The 9,009-nt window shown below is 29.3% G+C and overlaps 2 long non-coding RNA genes across 2 annotated transcripts; both read left to right on the top strand.

Moving 5' to 3' along the window:
• Positions 1 to 751, top strand: LOC110273990 (uncharacterized). Its single transcript, XR_002365572.2, has 2 exons — positions 1 to 115; positions 502 to 751. It is a non-coding gene; the product is annotated as an uncharacterized LOC110273990 (long non-coding RNA).
• A 4,208-nt stretch (positions 752 to 4,959) lies between these two features.
• LOC107458113 (uncharacterized) lies at positions 4,960 to 6,428 on the top strand. Its single transcript, XR_001585966.3, has 2 exons — positions 4,960 to 5,120; positions 5,920 to 6,428. It is a non-coding gene; the product is annotated as an uncharacterized LOC107458113 (long non-coding RNA).
• Positions 6,429 to 9,009: the final 2,581 nt, after the last annotated feature.

Raw genomic sequence — 9,009 nt, 5'->3', positions numbered from 1 at the left:
TATGCAAGTAGTCCTCCTTGTATCTTGTCGTCACAATGAGACTCTCTTTGTTTCTTCAATGCTTGCTTTGTATCTGCCTAGCACTGCTTCTTATTCAGCCATCCATTGTTTTTGGGTAACTTTATTACTATATATATACTTAATTATAATTTAACCCGTGTACGTCCATGCATGATTAAGTTGAATTAGTATCTAATTGATCTCTTTAGTATTAAATGTAGTTGAGTAAGACGACTTATTTGTTATTATTTGCTATTTAGAGTTGTGTTAATTTTTGTACATTTTATTTTGAGTAATGTTATATAATTAATAAATATTATTATTTTGAACTAACACTTTGACTAATAATATTTACACTCATATTTATAAAAAATTATAAAAAAAATATAATTTATACTTATATTTATCAAAATTTTTATACATAAATTAATACACCGTTTGTATTTACATTTATCAAAGTGTTCACTTTTCATATATATTTTGTTTTGTTTTTGCTCTTAGGGATGACGGAGAGGAACGAGGCCGTTTCAGCGATCATCCGGTAAAGGCGCCACCAAGATCACGTAGGGCCCGTGCTACCCACCCATGAATCAGAATCACAAATAATGAGTCAAGTTGCATATAACTCATTACTTTTTCGTATATCAAGTTTTTTTTTTTTCATTTTTATTATTCCATGGAGTGAGTTATGATACTCAAATTAATTGAGTTCCATACCACATCTAATACTATATTAGTTTGATATTATAACCATTTAGCTTCCCTTAAATAATTTGCATAGCTAGATGGGAGCGAGGAACATATAGAAACCTTCCCAATCTGCGTGTGTATGTTAATATCCTTGCTTTTTCATTCGTATTTATTTATGTTATAATTCCTTGGTGCAGTATTAACTAATTCAATTATCATTTACATCTGTACGTTAACTTATTGACTTTCTCATTAGGACACGACGATACAAAAAAAAATCACATACATTACAAGCTAGAATAAGCAGCTTAAACTTGAATTTACTACTCACAGTTATCTTCTATAATATGACCTTTTATATAATAAGGAACGTTAGAGATCAATATTTTTATAGTAAAAACAAAAATTTGACTAATATTAATTTAAATATGAGACAAATGCAAAGCAAAAATATTAGTCATTTAACTTTTTTTTTTACACGGGTTAACTATTAATTTGATATCCAAAATATTCAACCGCTGACAAAATGGTTTCTGAAAAATAATGTTATCGACAAAATAGTCCCCGAATAATTTGAAAATACGATAAAAAGAACCAATAAATATTATATTTTAAGTAACTAACAAAAAATATCATATTTAACAAACAGCTTATCTATTAGATCTAAAATTTTGTGACAATATTTGAATAAATATTTAGAAGATATACAAAAAAAATTAAAAAAAATTGATCTCTAAATTTTTCTTTTTATTTTTCAAAAAAATCTGGTAATTCACATTAAAAAATTAAAAAAATCCATTTGAAAAAATCTACCAAATTTTAAGAAAGGAAATATTTTATTTTCTAATTATGATTACAAAAATTTATATCAAAATTTATTTTCTAAAATTTTTTAGAATATATATTTAATATATAATTTTTTTTATCATTTTATTAAATCTTTTAAAAACTTATTTGTCATTAACATTTTTAAAATTAACTTTGTCAGTTACGCAAGTTTTTTTATATTATTTTGATAATTTTCTTGATGCACTTATTAATGCATCTTAAATAGTTTGGTACAGGGCGAAAGTTCTCTAATTATTCCCAGATTGTTTTCAATTGCGTGTAATAATCTGTCACAGGTAGTTTTCTTTGCTTGCTTGCATACACTCTTCTTTCAACTCAGCAATCTTGTACATGTCTCTTTGGCAGTAGCGTTGTTTCAGTTCTCTCCATAGTTCTTCCGCCGAGTTGATCCAAATAACACTTTTAGCTATGTTAAGATTTAATGAGTGATTGATCCAAGAAACCACGAATGTGTTGCATCTTTCCCACGCATCAAATAGTGGATCTTCTTGTGTTGGTCGCTGAAGTGAACCATCTATGAACCTGATCATGTTCTTTCCTCTCAAGGCTCTCCACATTGCTCTCTCCCAAACTTGATAATTGTTGTGCTCTAATGCAATAGGAATTAGGGCTGTTCCTGAACTTTCTCCAAGATGCAAGAAATACGAACTTGCCGAATCTAACGTTGGATTCTGCTGGTTCCTATTTGAATTCGACTGTATCTGATTTAGCTGACTCAGAAAACTTGTCAGTGTTTGCAGATCGATTGTTGGATTTGCCTCTGATGCCATTTGCGACTGACGCTGGAATTCACAATCAATTGCGTAATCTTCTTCCCAATACTCGCTAATCAGAAATAGTTACCTGAATCTTGAATCTTGTTCAGACAACACAGATCTCATTAGTCTCTATTGTTTGAGTCTCAAAGAAAGAGAAGAAAATAGTAGAATAGAAAGAAAGTAGACGAAGAATGAGAGAAGAAAGGAAAAATCCAGCAGAAAAGAAAAGGGAGGAAAAACTGCAATAGTGAAATTCAACGAAGTTTCTATCGATTCATCCTTTTTGAAGTTCAATTCCTCACTGATTTCTTCCTTCCACGCTCACCGCACCATGTTAAAGTGGTGAAGCGTTCAGGAAGAGAATGGAAGAACTTCACATGATGGGAATTGTGATCAGAGAGCAATAAAAGTTCTCTCATAGCCTCAAAGACTCATTTAATTGAATTAGATTTTTCTTGACTTCTTTCTACAGCTGATTGCGACTATTAAAATAATAACAATTAGCCTCCTAACTAACTATTATTTACAACTAACTCAGCTACTAACTACTCTAACAAGTTACTCTACGTGTTTACTCATGTGACATAAGTTGAAGCAAGATAACGAACTTTTAAGTAATCCTTCAAATAATTTTTTACGAAATTTTTATTTGGAAAGTTGGATATTATAATCTTTAACAAATTTTAATTATAAAATTAGTAGTTTACAAATTTTTATTTAGTTAGATAAATTCTTATAACAAATTGTTTAATTATATGAATAGATTTATCTAAGAAATTTTAAATTTTTTTATAGATTGTTATATTTTTGTTAAATAATGATGATTTATCTAATTTTATATCACAATTTGATGTAAAAATTATTTTATTTAACAAAATAAACGGTTAGAGATTAATTTGATAATTAAAAATTCGGTTCCGCTACGTTACCAACAGCATAACTGTCAACTTCTGCCAACTCTTATTTAAATTGTGTTTCATGGAAGTGTGTTTGTGGATGTGTCTAATAAAAATATCTTTTTTATAACTATGTTTAATAGAAGTGTCTTTATAAATATATTTTCTGGATGTGTCTCTTTATATATGTATTTAAAATATATTAATTATTAGACACATCTACGAACACACTTCCATAAAATACAAATATAAATAAGAATTGGCAAAAATTGACGGATAATATGTTAGTACCCTATACTTTTACTTAAAAATTTTTAAGAATTAAATGTATATATTTTGGATATTAATCTATACCATTTATTTGGATCGATCAATTTTTCTTTCAATTGATTTTGAAAAGTGTAATTTTATTATACAATAAGATTTTTCTCACATTTTTGTCTTAATCGATCTCACTTAAATCTTGTATGATATAAAATCATATTTATGAGATCAATTTATTGAAAAAATTTTGAAAAGTTCTGATACATTTTCAAAACAACCAGTGTACGTAAAAGATAGATATTTGTTGCTTAATTATTTAATTAATTTAATATTTAATTCGGGTAAAACTTCTTAAATTTTGAAACACACACTAAACTGTTGGATATATAGTTGTTTGACTTTTACAGTTTTACATGCATGAAATATTTTTTATTGCTTTTCTTCTAAGATTTGGCCTTTTATATTAGTTAGTCAGGTTTTTTTTAAATAAATAAAAAACCAACCAAAACTAAATGGGTTCTATCATGTTGGCATATATATATATATATTAAAAAGCTTATAAAAATAAAAATAATAAATAATAAATTTCAATAATCTCTAATATTTTTTTTATATAAATAAAGCTGAATTTGAACATGCAATGAAGTCAACTCTATAAAATGGCTTTATTATATAAAAATGATCAAATAAAGAAAACTGTTGTATTGACAATTGAAATAAACCACCGCACAATTTCTTTGTTCGATCGAAAGACTTCTGACTGTCTCAGCCTCAACACCCAACTTTCACTTTAATTAACGCGGTTACCCTCTCTTTTTTGTCTCTTTGAAGCTTCCATTATTATTTCTTTATTACATGCATGGCTTATACTCACAGTGACTACAATAGAGATTTTATTCTACTGCCACTTTATTATTGCCAGAATGAAAAAATAACCAATGTCAAATATAAAAACTCATGTTTCAACAAATAGAATCGCATTTAACATAATTAAATTTATTTATTTATAAAAAAAATATTATATGTCCACTAAAATTAGTTACGACATTTATGTATAAATGTATGTATAATTAACTTATTTTTAATATATAGTTTATACTTTAATATATATTCTACACACTAATAACTAATTTTGATGGTTAATTTCGATTTACATTTAATATGGTTATATTTATAAAAAAATTTGTGTTACGTGTACACTAAAATTAGCTTTTAAAGTTAGCCACTAATATACACATTGAAAATAAATTAAACCATATATGTATTTATACATAAATATATTAGTGACTCATTTTAATGACTAATTTTAATATACAAATAACATTTTTGTTATAAAAATAGTCGGATGTGACATTTTAATTAACTCGACAGTCTACTATCTAAATGTATATTTTACATACTAATCAAAATAATAGGCCAAGTTGAATTTGAGGACCACGATGCAAGTAGTATATATCAAAAAGCATAGGGGCGACTCACCTAACACCATTGAATCTCATAAACTTCCAAATATACTATATAACGAAAAGAACACGCTAAAAAAGTAGTACAATCATTATATGCAAGTTCTTCTACCTTTAGGCACAATGAGACTCTCTCTGTTTCTTCAATGCTTGCTTTGTCTCTGCCTAGCGCTGCTTCTGATTCATCCCTCCGTTTTAGGGTAACCTTATTACTATGCTTAATTATATATATGACTTGTTTGGTATATTGCTGTTCAGAATTGTGTTTATTATTTATTTATGTTATCAAAGTGTTCACTAATGTTATATATATGAGTAATTATTCGATTCAGTCACTAAAATTTTTAAAATTTGATATTTTAGTTTCACAAGTTTTAAAATACACCAAATAATCTTCGAAATTTATTTCTGATAATTTAATTCCTAACCAATTTTTATCGTTTGTCAATATAGTCTATTGATGTGAAACGTTAAACTTGCACACATGACGATACTTGATTTGGCGATAATTACATATAACCTACAAAAACACTTCAGATGTTGTCCCTGGCTTAACCCTTTGTTATCGGCAACATCGTAATTGGCCTTCCCTTTGCAACGGCTAGAACAAGCTAAACTTTATCCACTATTGGCCATTGAAACAACTGCAGCTATAGGAGATGAACTAGGGTTTCTCATTCTCCGTCGCAACATGCTTAAAGAGGAGAGTGGGGATTGGGTTTAAAATAATGCTGTTTTCTTAAATAAGTTCAAGGACCTAATTATTCATCTTGCACACTTAGATACTTAACGGTCACGTGTGCGTGTTAACGCTTTACATCAACAGTTAATATTATTGACAAACAGTAAAAATTGACTGGAACTAAATTGTTTAACAAAAATAAACTTTAGAGACTATTTTGTATATTTTAAAATTTTAAAAGACTAAAATATCTAATTTTAAAAATTTTAGAGACTGATTTTGATAATTATTCTATATTTTTTTTCCTTGTGCTTTAGGCGTATGGATCACGGCCGAGGCCGTTACAGTGATAGCCCAATAAAGCCACCGCCAAGACCACCCAAGGCTCCTAGCCACCACCCATGAATCATAAAAAAAGATTGAGTTGTGTTGTATGTATAAAACTCACTATATTTTATAGATCAAATTTATTAATTTCTGTTATACTATTGAACTAGTTAAACACATAAATTAACTGAATCTCATACCTCATACCTCATCCAGTAAAAGAACATGAATCAATTTGATATTAAAAAAAAAATATGAGTATGATTATATGTTAATAGTGTAGAGACTGAATATACAGAGCATATATAAAGTGCAGAACTAGAGTTAAGTAAATCAAGTATTTCCTAAGTCAATCAGTTGTTTCCTTTTATATTCAGTCTGTTAAAGTTAGTTGTAGTAGAATTGCCTCTTTAGGTTAGCCTCAGTCTCTGTATATAGTGCAGAGTCGTTAGAGTGTATTACGCATCAATTCATAATACAATACATGCATATTCAGTTACTTCTCTTTCAAGACTTTCCTCTTCAATCTTGAATTTTTTCATATATCGTATGTAAAAATTTAAAGAACCTCGCTAGGAAGACAATTAGGAGTCTAAATAATGTGAACAATAGGTTCGAAATTTGGCCCAATACAAAAAAAATAAAAAAATTCTCCAAATTACCTAAGCTAAAAAACTGAAACAATTATTTTAAAAAATTAACCATCTCGATCCTATTTTACCAAAACATTTTATCCAAACACTCCTCCTAAATCATCTGCCACCCCACCCTTATCAATCATTCACCTTTTTGACATTAAAAATTATGTCGTCGACCACATCGTCCACTTCTAATAAAAATAACCATCCAATCAAAAGTTCACATTATTCACCATTATTATTGTTTTCCTATACCTCCTTGTAAAGAATAAATTTAAAAAAGAGACATACAACAGAAGCTAAACATATGGCACTAAAACTTTACTGCCAAATTCACATTTTCTATAAGGACTAACATGTCCTTTTAAAAAATTCAAAAAAGTTTTTAAATACTTAAAAATAGGAGTATTTAAAGGCACAAAATAAATCTAAGTAACGTGTGATGCAAAGTCATTCAACCTCAATTTGGAGTTAGTTATTATTAATTGAAAAGCTTCCTAGGGAAGCTTTACCATCAACAACATGCATTCAACAAATTAGACGTGGCGCAAATGGCATGAACATCCATTGATGCCATGATTGAGGAACCACTTGAAAACCAGTGAAGAAGGTAACGAATGCCGGATAAATCGCGGCTATGAACGGCAAAATTAAAAGCACACTGCAGTTGAATATATGTCCTATTGATCTGGATCTGAATATGATGCTGGTATTTACTCTGAAGTTAGAAATAACAGTGAGAGTGCATCCATAAAAAATAACAGCGCACTCTGTTTCAGACAAGTGAAATTATAGTCACTGGGAACACAATTTGTCACTTTCTTTCTTTACTTATTCCCATGGATGATACTAATTTTTAATCCGAAAACATGTTCTTAAAATTAAAACTTTCAGTGCTGCTGCATCATAAATTTCAAAGTCCTTGTAAGAAATTTAGTTATTGCAATCCACGTAACACTTATAAATTAAACACTGTATAATCAAGAAGAAACTAACAATCTTACTTTTTGAAGGCAAATGCTGAAAATTTGGATAGTAGGAGGAAGGTAAGAGTTAATGCAGTTCGCAAGCACGATTCCACCATCATCTCCTTTTCATGCATTGTTCGCGTTTTCCATCTTAAAGAATGGACCTACCATATGTACAGAATCAAGTAAAAAAGAAATTAAGTACATGAATTGTATCTGCCATGAGGTCACCGAAACAGAGGATTTAAACGGAGACTCACTCGAGATCTTTTCTTCGCAAACTCGCTGATCAGAGGCTCCACTCCACACTGTGATCGATCATGCAGAAAAAGAGTGAGAAAGAGAGAGCAGAGAGGAGAGGAAATGAGATGACTCTATCAGATAACTAACTTTAGCAACAGGAAACTAATTCTACAAGCTAACTAACTTACAACAAACCATCACTGCATGCAAGTTGTGATCAATAACTAACTAAGACCACGTGTTAATAACTTAGCCCTTCATGGAGCTGTGAGGTCAGGTGATAGTAACAATAACCAAATCATAATGTCTTGGCCAAAAAAAAAATTGATTAGTCACTGAATCCACATGACATGATACTATACATCCTTTTGAGAGGGTAAAATTTTGTGGCTGCAGCAACCAGAAGCCTGCAATCTTTAACCAATGATGAAAAATTATTGATTTCTTCTAATTGAACTAATTTAAGCATTTTAGGCCTTTTGTCTCCTGATCTTTCTCTCGAGCACCGGCAAGACTTCGAAGAAGAACAAATGAGAGAATATAAGATGAGAAGATGCTGATGTATGACTAATTTCATATCCCCTCACACTTGCAACTTTAACAATATGAGAACTTCTGATGGTGCAAATGGCAGAAAAATCTAGGAGAATTTTGTCACAGAGAGTGTTAGAATGTCCCAAGCAATTTTTATTAACTGGTTTCAACATAATAAATTCTCTAAACATGAAGCTTATGAAGCAAAGCAACAAATTCAACCACAATCATTCAAAACTCAACTAAAAGGATTAATATAAATTGATTGACATTTCCAGATAGGATATAAACTCAACTAGAACAATAAGTATTATAGTTAGTTGTTCAGATTAAGGTATCGATTGAGGTAATTTTCTTAAATATAATTGATATATAAACAGTTAGATTTAATCATACATTGACATAATGTAAAAAATGTTTGACTTGTAGAATACATCCTTAAAAGTTAAAAAGTTACATTTATTGTAATATATAATCTGTTAATGATGTAAAATTTATTTACAATTTTACATAATAATGATCAAATCATAGTGTACAAGTTTCTTAAAATATGTGCATATGAACTCTTATTTAATGTGCACATATTTTAAGAAACTTTTCCTAAAGTATCAACTAGCAACAAAGAACAAATGTAACCGCAGCATGTCACAAAATAACAAAGAATGGGGCTACCACACCCCACCATATCTCTTACTAC

This window comes from Arachis duranensis, chromosome 7, assembly GCF_000817695.3.
Source record: "Arachis duranensis cultivar V14167 chromosome 7, aradu.V14167.gnm2.J7QH, whole genome shotgun sequence".
NCBI classification, from domain to species: Eukaryota; Viridiplantae; Streptophyta; class Magnoliopsida; order Fabales; family Fabaceae; genus Arachis; species Arachis duranensis.
This window is presented reverse-complemented; position numbering and strand designations above follow the sequence as displayed.